The 8,479-nt window shown below is 40.6% G+C and overlaps 1 non-coding gene across 1 annotated transcript; it reads right to left on the bottom strand.

Annotated features, from left to right (window-relative positions):
- Window positions 1-6,393: 6,393 nt before the first annotated feature.
- Window positions 6,394-6,508, bottom strand: LOC136762292 (U5 spliceosomal RNA). The gene has a single exon (XR_010820497.1). It is a non-coding gene; the product is annotated as a U5 spliceosomal RNA (small nuclear RNA).
- Window positions 6,509-8,479: the final 1,971 nt, after the last annotated feature.

The following is an 8,479-nucleotide window of genomic DNA, read 5'->3' as shown; positions in this document are numbered from 1 at the left end:
GGATTTTTTAAACTTTTACTGACACACATAGTTAATAGCAATGTGTTATAACTTTACCGAAAATAATAATCTGTATATCTTTAATTGTTTAGACGTTATTAAGATATAATGCATCTTTCACATAGGGAACATTTGTAACATGTTAGGAAAAACAAACAAATGATTTGAAAATATTCATAATTACAGCATACAATTTGTCAGGCTTCATAACAATGGTATTTATAACATACTCTGTAAAAATCAAGCAAATAGCATTTGTGGTTCACGAGAAAATATGTATATATAATCAAAGCTATCAGACTATAGCAGCCGGTGTATGAAGACACATACGATTATACAGCATTATTTGGCAGCTTCGCAAGACCTAATTTGAAACGTTGTTGGTAAGTTAGATAATTAGTGGGGACCCGCTATTTGCAGTTCTTCCCCTCCATAATTGCTAAAATAAAGTTTTACTGACATTTTATTGACCCTACCACTGCATAGGGCACATCTGTAACATGAACGCTACTGAATGGCACATACATTGAAAACTACGGAGAACTGAGACAAATCCACTTTACACTTCATAAATAATCTTAAAACGTTTCCAACCAAGGCAACACCCACTTGAAATACGTTCATTCTCATTTTTGGTAAACAAAAAGAGAGATTGTTACATATGTTCCCTATGATGCATCTACAGAGAGAGAGAGAGAGAGACAGACAGACACTAACTCTCTCTCTCTCTCTCTCTCTCTCTCTCAGCTGGGAGTGTGTGGGAGGGGTCTGCAGTGAGCGGGAGTGCTGCTGAGAGCTCTGTCCTTTGGCTGCGTTTTTTTGTTGCTTTACTTTTTTCAGTTTGTTTATTTTGTCTTCTGTTTTCAGTGCTTTTCTTATTGTGGGGGAACAGGGGAGGGGAGGGGGGAGTACCGGTAGTTCTTCCCGGGTCGGGGGGTCGGACCCCCTGAATGCGTCTTTTGAAAAACTGACCCGACGCCATGGAGTCAAGATCGCTCCGGTGCAGTTCTGCCCCCTAGAGCAGTGTGTGTTAGCGGTTGGGGAGGTAGCAGGGTGTGAAAATATCAAGTCTGCTGCCATTGTTATCTTCTTAAAAACCACTGATCTGCTCAATCAGCTAGTGGCTAATGGCACAGTGTTAGACGACACTTTCACCCCGGTGTTGCCGCTCGCTGCTCCTGCCCGGAAGGTAACGCTGTCTAACGTCCCTCCGTTCATCCGCACCGGCTCGGGCAGCTGATGTCCGGCATTAAGAGGGTCCCGCTGGGCTGCAAAGCCCCGCAACTGAAACACGTCGTGTCCTTCCGAAGGCAGCTGTATATGATCCTCAATAACATCAATGAGGATCTTAATGTCATTTTTAAATTTAAGATCGACAATACCGACTACGTCGTGTTCGCTACTTCGGAGTCCATGAAGTGTTTCAGGTGTGGGAGCGAGGGGCATGTCGTGAGGAACTGTCCCGAACAGGACAGGGAGCGGGAGAAGGAGCGGGGCGACGCGGGGAGGAATAGAGACACCGGCCCGCAGCCACAGATGCAGCGGGCAGACAGAGATCGAGCCCCGGCGGAGGAGACAGTCGCCGGTCGGACCGATGGTACCACTGATGCCGTGACGGGGGAAGAGCTGCCCGGAGGCGATGACGCACAGCTGGGGGACGGGGTCGAGGCAGCGGGGGATAGTGACGACCGAGACGCCGGGGGGAGATGGTGTTGAGGCGGTGCACGGGGCGCTGGTTAGTGACGAGGAACAACCTCAGCAGCCAGCAGACGGGCGGACAGACACACAGGGTGTAGCCGAGGAGGAGGCAGGGCCAGGCTCGGCGGTACAAGCCGAGGCGCCGGGTGGAAAAAACGCACTAAGAAGGTGCTGGGAGGGAGCACGGACGGTGTTGGTAAATAGTGGCAGTAAAAGAAGTGGTGGCACAGTAGTGAAGCTGGGGTAGCGAGCGGCTTGGTGGGGAAAGGTCCGGCTACACGCTGGAGCATCGCGGCTCGGAGTGACAGTGAGGGCGGCTTCACGGATTCCTCTCTCGCCTCCTCGTCCTCGGTGAGTCAGAGCTGCAGTGAAGGATATCAGGAGGTTTTTAGAGAAAACGAAGGGAAAGAGGTCTGTTGTAGTGGAGCAGTTTTTCCCAGATCGTGCACGCCTGCTGGCCTCTATTAAGTTTTTACAGAAACCCTGACCTATCAATTTGTACAACACTCACTGAAAACCATGGTTGGGGTCAATTCCTGTTTTTCAATTCCAATTCCTCCTACAAATCAATTCAAAATTGCAATTACTTTTTGCATTCACAGAATATTCTTTATTGGAATTGAATTGAAAAGGGAATTAAAAATTGAATTGGAATTGACCCCAACCCTGTTGAAAACAAAACAAAAAATACAGATCTGGTTCTTCAAATCTTCACTCTGGTTTCATTCTGTGTCGTAGTTCATTTATCTTGCTGTTAATTGCACCACCAATTACACTCTTTGGGGTACTGGGCAATTTTTTCAAGGTAGCCCCTAAAAAACATGTATCACATAGATTTAATGACTTGCACATAGATATATAAAAATCTTTTAATAAACATACCACATATCTTTGAGAAGGGTTCATTAGTTACATATTGCCACAGTAAATCAACATTTTTGTGTGTGGGTGTATTTAAACGTTTTGGTGTATGCTCTTAAACTTGTCTTACACTAGTTCATAGTAAAATCTGTACTTGGCGAAGCAGCTATGCAAAGGCAGTCTTTTCTCCATTAATACCTTGCTTAAGCATTACATTGATGTGGCACAACTGGACTGAAATGTGAAGTATTTGCTCAAAAGTCAAATTTAAATGAGACATGAAAGTTTATATTGTCAAGGATCCCATGGCACTATTCATTATTATTATGTATTAATATGTCTGAAGCATTAATCCAAGGTGATTTACAAGGTGTTGTTGAAAGAGTGACGTGGCTGAATTCTAAGTCAGGCTTCCCTCAATCAGGTCTAACAAATTTGTTATGACTCCACCTTTACTGCTGTGTAGTAATCTGCTGGTACAAAATGGCTGCACCCCAGAGGGTGGTGGGTGAAGTGAGTCTGTAGAGCACTTTGGGATCTTTCCAGCTGCTACATGTAAGGTATTATTATTTATTAATAAATTAACTCTAGTCTCTGAAACTAAAACAAAGGCCAAAGGAACATTTCAAATGCTAACCCTTTGTGTTCTATACAGTTAAAAAGGAGAGTTAGAAATTTTGTACAACAGCATTTACATACCATATATGGCTTCCACCTTTAAGCGATCCAGAGGTGTCTTTTTCTCCGAAGTTGGATCTCTCTTGCTGCCACCACCACGAAGATTGCTCTTTAATAATGTTGGAAAGTCAAAGACAGCAACCGTCAGGGTTCTTGCATATGACGTATTCGTGCTGCACCTCTCTGCAAGGATCCAGGACAGTTTGTCAATGTAAACTCCAGTGCCTGGGAATATTTCCACCTAAAAGACAATGGTAAATAAAAAACAAGTTTATCCCCAAACTATTCTTATATTATGTTAAGTGGAATACATTATCAGTAAGGCTGTGATTTTGTTACAGAAATGTGTTATTAAAGACCACAGTATGTCTCAATTCTAAGTTTATTAATTTACAGACATAATAAAGTCAGTGAATCTGTGACACCCATAATTCAATTACATTCTTATTATCAACTATAACTATGAATATAACTGATAATGTAGCATCATTAGATTGTTTACAACCAATATTTGTTTTCAATATATATATTTTTACCTTGTCTTTGTAATATTGTAGACCAAGAGTGTTATACCTGTTTTGGTGATTCTTTGTCAGATTCAGAACAATTTGCTGTGGGGCTGTCAGAACCACTTGATGGTGACACACTTTTGTCTTCATTGCTGATAAATGTGGCTTTTGTTACAATTTTTTTCAGATTGTCCAAAAGGTCTGGAATCTCTGGAGAAAAAAACCTTAGTATTAAATGATAATCATTTCTAGTAATATATTTAATACAAAGTGAAAACAAAACCATCAATGCCTGCAATTATACTTGAGAGACTTGCTCTATGTTATTGGCAAACTGACCTTTTTGTGGGTCATTAACATTAGCTACGAAAAAAATAGAAGAGATAAAATACAAGAATTACCAGGTCTAATGTAATGCATATAGTCATTAATGTAGGATTATGAAGTTATGTTGAAAAACTTTATTTAATAATCAGTATTATTAAACTATTAGACAGTGCACATTAAGAGTCTGTATTGTGGTTCTAGATTACTTCAGTATGATCAACTATAATACATTACTCTGGAATCTAAATTACTGAAGAATAACATTTATCAAGGTAAGGAATTATTTGCTATAAATAAAAAAACTTACCATCAACCATACGGTTTCGAAGACATTGGTTTTCATTTTTAAGTCTTGTGTTTTCCTTTTCGAGCTGCTTAACGTTTTGCTGTAGCTCAACTTCACTGGACTCTTTAAATGTCTGTAGAATATGACGGGATCTAATTCTTGAAGCTCCATCGGTTTTCTTTCTTATTTTGTGCTGTATTCAGAGAGGAAAAGAGTTTAAAATGAAAATATATATATATATATATATGAATATGATTAAAAAAAAACAATCCTGCAATACATTTATTTAATATTTGCAGTAATTATCTCACCGGTAACTGTGGTTCATCAAGGTCACTATCATCTGAAATTTGAAGTTTTTTGTTTGGTTTAGGTACTCTCTTCATTTTAGGACAGGGCATTTTTGTTAGGTCATTAAGTTTTCTTCTTAGTTCGCCTTCTTTTCCTAAAATAAAAATAAAATAAATAAAACCCTGCATTATGTCCACAGATATTTGGGGATTATATTTATTTGTCATAAAAATACTGTGCTTTGACCATACAAATTAAGATGAACAGCCAACACTGAATCAAAACTGAAGTTAAATTATATCTGGTTTAATTTATTTTGTGATTTGGGGGATTTTATTGTAAAGCACAACACACAATAAATCGTTCTTACAAATGCCAGTCAAGTATGACGAGTTTTAGCGCCCTCACCACCATCTACCATGTTATAAGAGTATGTTAGAAGTACAACACATTAATAACTTAAACATTCATTTCAAATATACTGTGATTGTATATATCAAATAGCATGTAAAGACTTTAATGTTTTTTTTTTTTTAAATAAACATTGTTACCAGTCATAATGATCTGCGCTTCATGGACAGGCCATCCACCTTTTGGAGGTTTGTTCGTGTCTCTCCACTCTGCTCTGAAGTTTCGAGTCGTCTCTTCGTCATCATCAGCAATGCTGAATAAATCAAAATTGCGAAAGCAAGCAGTGGGAATCACGCTGTAAGAGTCTTTGTCGACCCCGCTTTCCCACTTCACCAACGCGTGCATCACCGCCATACTACCTTCACCTTCTCGTCCGTTTTTTCTGCGCCTTTTTCCCCCGACAAGTCACGGCACAAAAAACAGTCCCGCTCTGCATTCTGGTACTTGGCGTTCTTAATAACACCAACAGGGTGTAATCGCATAGACCTCTCGAGCATAAAGTACTACATATCCCATCTGTTACAGTTTTTTTTCATCTTCTGAAACTGCAATTTAGCACTTTCAACTGTTTCTTAGTGATTCCTAGAATTACTAACCGGTATTGTAGTCAATGTGTTTATAACCTTTTTTGTTTAACGATTTGTGTGTTATCCTATGTGATCCCATGGTCTTTGATTTGGTCACGGAAGTGATTTGTCTTTGATTTGTTGATCTAGAGTTGAATTTTAATTAGTTTTTCCCTTTTGTATAGTGCTACATTTAGTCTTTGTTTTTAAATAAATTTGACAATTTATATCTTTGGAATTGGTGTCTGCGTCCAATGATTACAGAAATTGAGTTCTACAAGACTCCAGGATTCGTGATAAGGTGATACTATGAATTCACTTCTTTAATTGAAATTTAAAAGTGTACCTTACGCTACATATATATATATATATATATATATATATATATATGCATGTATGTATGTCCAATTGCTTTGACAATACAAATGAATAGAATTGAGAGGGAGAGAGAGAGAGAGAGACAGACAGACATAGACACACACACACACACACACACACACACAGAGCCAGCCAGCCAGCCAGCTCAGCGATGACATCACGAGCCTCTCTCAGCTGACTGCTATGACATCACAGAGCACGTACATTCCGTTGCTTGCCGTCTGTCAACCACTCAGTCACTGCCAGCCAGACTGGCTGGCTGGCTGGATGGGGGGGCTGCTTGCTGCTGCTGCGTACCTTAGCAAGCTTATTTGCTTGACCGGCCTTCCTACTCCTCTGCCCACATGCCCACCTATGCCCGATCTGCTGTTCACCTGGATCACAGCTCCGCCCCAACAAGGCAGATCCTCCCAAAAATGGTACAAACTCACCCACGATCCCCTCCACGGAAAGCTTTAGCAAAAGGCAAAAGCGTTATACGTAATGAAGAGGAACCCGAGTCCAAGACGCATCCGACCAGCCATACATATTTGTGTGTATTAAAGATCACATTTTCTTACATTTAGTTTTTCTGTACTTTATTACATCTTATTGTGATTTATAAATGTATTGTTTCTTTTCCATATGTATGTATGTATGTATGTGTGTGTGTGTGTGCCTGTCTCTGTGTGAAAGTGAGTGTGTGTGTGTGTGTGTATGTCTGTCTGTGAAAGTGTGTGTGTGTGGGTGTGAGTGTCTGTCTGTCTGTCTGTCATGTAACTCGCACATCTGTGAGGGCACCATTTTTGCAGAAGAGATGTACACATTTTGGAGCAACATATGCTGCCATCCAGACATCATCTTTTCCAGTGACGTCCCTGCATTTTCAAAAAGATCACATTTTATTACATTTTGTTTATCTGTACTTTATTACATCTTATTGTGATTTATACTTGTAATGTTTCTTTTCCATATATATGTATGTACAGTGGGGGGAAAAAGTATTTGATCCCCTGCTGATTTTGTACGTTTGCCCACTGACAAAGAAATGATCAGTCTATAATTTTAATGGTAGGTGTATTTTAACAGTGAGAGACAGAATAACAGCCACAAAATCCAGAAAAATGCATTTCAAAAAAGTTATAAATTGATTTGCATGTTAATGAGGGAAATAAGTATTTGACCCATTTTCAATGCCCTGTCTTAGGGAAGGAGGTTCTCACCCATGATTTGACGGTACATGGCCCCGTCCATCGTCCCTTTGATGCGGTGCAGTTGTCCTGTCCCCTTAGCAGAAAAACAGCCCCAAAGCATAATGTTTCCACCTCCTTGTTTGATGGTGGGAATGGTGTTCTTGGGGTCATTCCTCCTCCTCCAAACACGGCGAGTTGAGTTGATGGCAAAGAGCTTGATTTTGGTCTCATCTGAGACCACTTTCACCCAGTTCTCCTCTGAATCATTCAGATGTTCATTGGCAAACTTCAGACGGGCCTGTACATGTGCTTTCTTGAGCAGGGGGACCTTGCGGGCGCTGCAGGATTTCAGTCCTTCATGGCGTAGTGTGTTACTAATTGTTTTCTTGGTGACTATGGTCCCAGCTACCTTGAGATCATTAACAAGATCCTCCCATGTAGTTCTGGGCTGATTCCTCACCGTTCTCATGATCATTGAAACTCCACGAGGTGAGATCTTGCATGGAGCCCAAGACTGAGGGAGACTGACAGTTATTTTGTGTTTTTTCCATTTGCGAATAATCGCACCAACTGTTGTCACCTTCTCACCAAGCTGCTTGGTGATGGTCTTGTAGCCCATTCCAGCCTTGTGTAGGTCTACAATCTTGTCCCTGACATCCTTGGACAGCTCTTTGGTCTTGGCCATGGTGGAGAGTTTGGAATCTGATTGATTGATTGCTTCTGTGGACAGGTGTCTTTTATACAGGTAACGAGCTGAGATTAGGAGCACTCCCTTTAAGAGAGTGCACCTAATCTCAGCTCGTTACCTGTATGAAAGACACCTGGGAGCCAGAAATCTTGCTGATTGATAGGGGATCAAATACTTATTTCCCTCATTAACATGCAAATCAATTTATAACTTTTTTGAAATGCGTTTTTCTGGATTTTTTGGCTGTTATTCTGTCTCTCACTGTTAAAATACACCTACCATTAAAATTATAGACTGATCATTTCTTTGTGAGTGGGCAAACGCACAAAATCAGCAGGGGATCAAATACTTTTTTCCCTCACTGTATGTATGTATGTATGTATGTATGTAAGTGTGTGTGTGTCTGTCTCTGTGTGAAAGTGTGTGTGTGTGTGTGTGTGTCTGTGAAAGTGTGTGTGTGTGTGTGTGTGTGTGTGCGTGTGTCTGTCTGTGAAAGTGTGTGTGTGTGTGTGGGTGTGACAGTGTGTATGAGTGTCTGTCTGTCATGTAACTCGCACATCTGTGAGGGCACCATTTTTGCAGAAAGAGATGTACACATTTTGGAGCAACATATG

Source organism: Amia ocellicauda, chromosome 10 (assembly GCF_036373705.1).
Source record: "Amia ocellicauda isolate fAmiCal2 chromosome 10, fAmiCal2.hap1, whole genome shotgun sequence".
NCBI classification, from domain to species: Eukaryota; Metazoa; Chordata; class Actinopteri; order Amiiformes; family Amiidae; genus Amia; species Amia ocellicauda.
The sequence above is the reverse complement of the archived record's forward strand: the minus strand, read 5'-3'. Positions and strand labels throughout refer to the sequence as shown.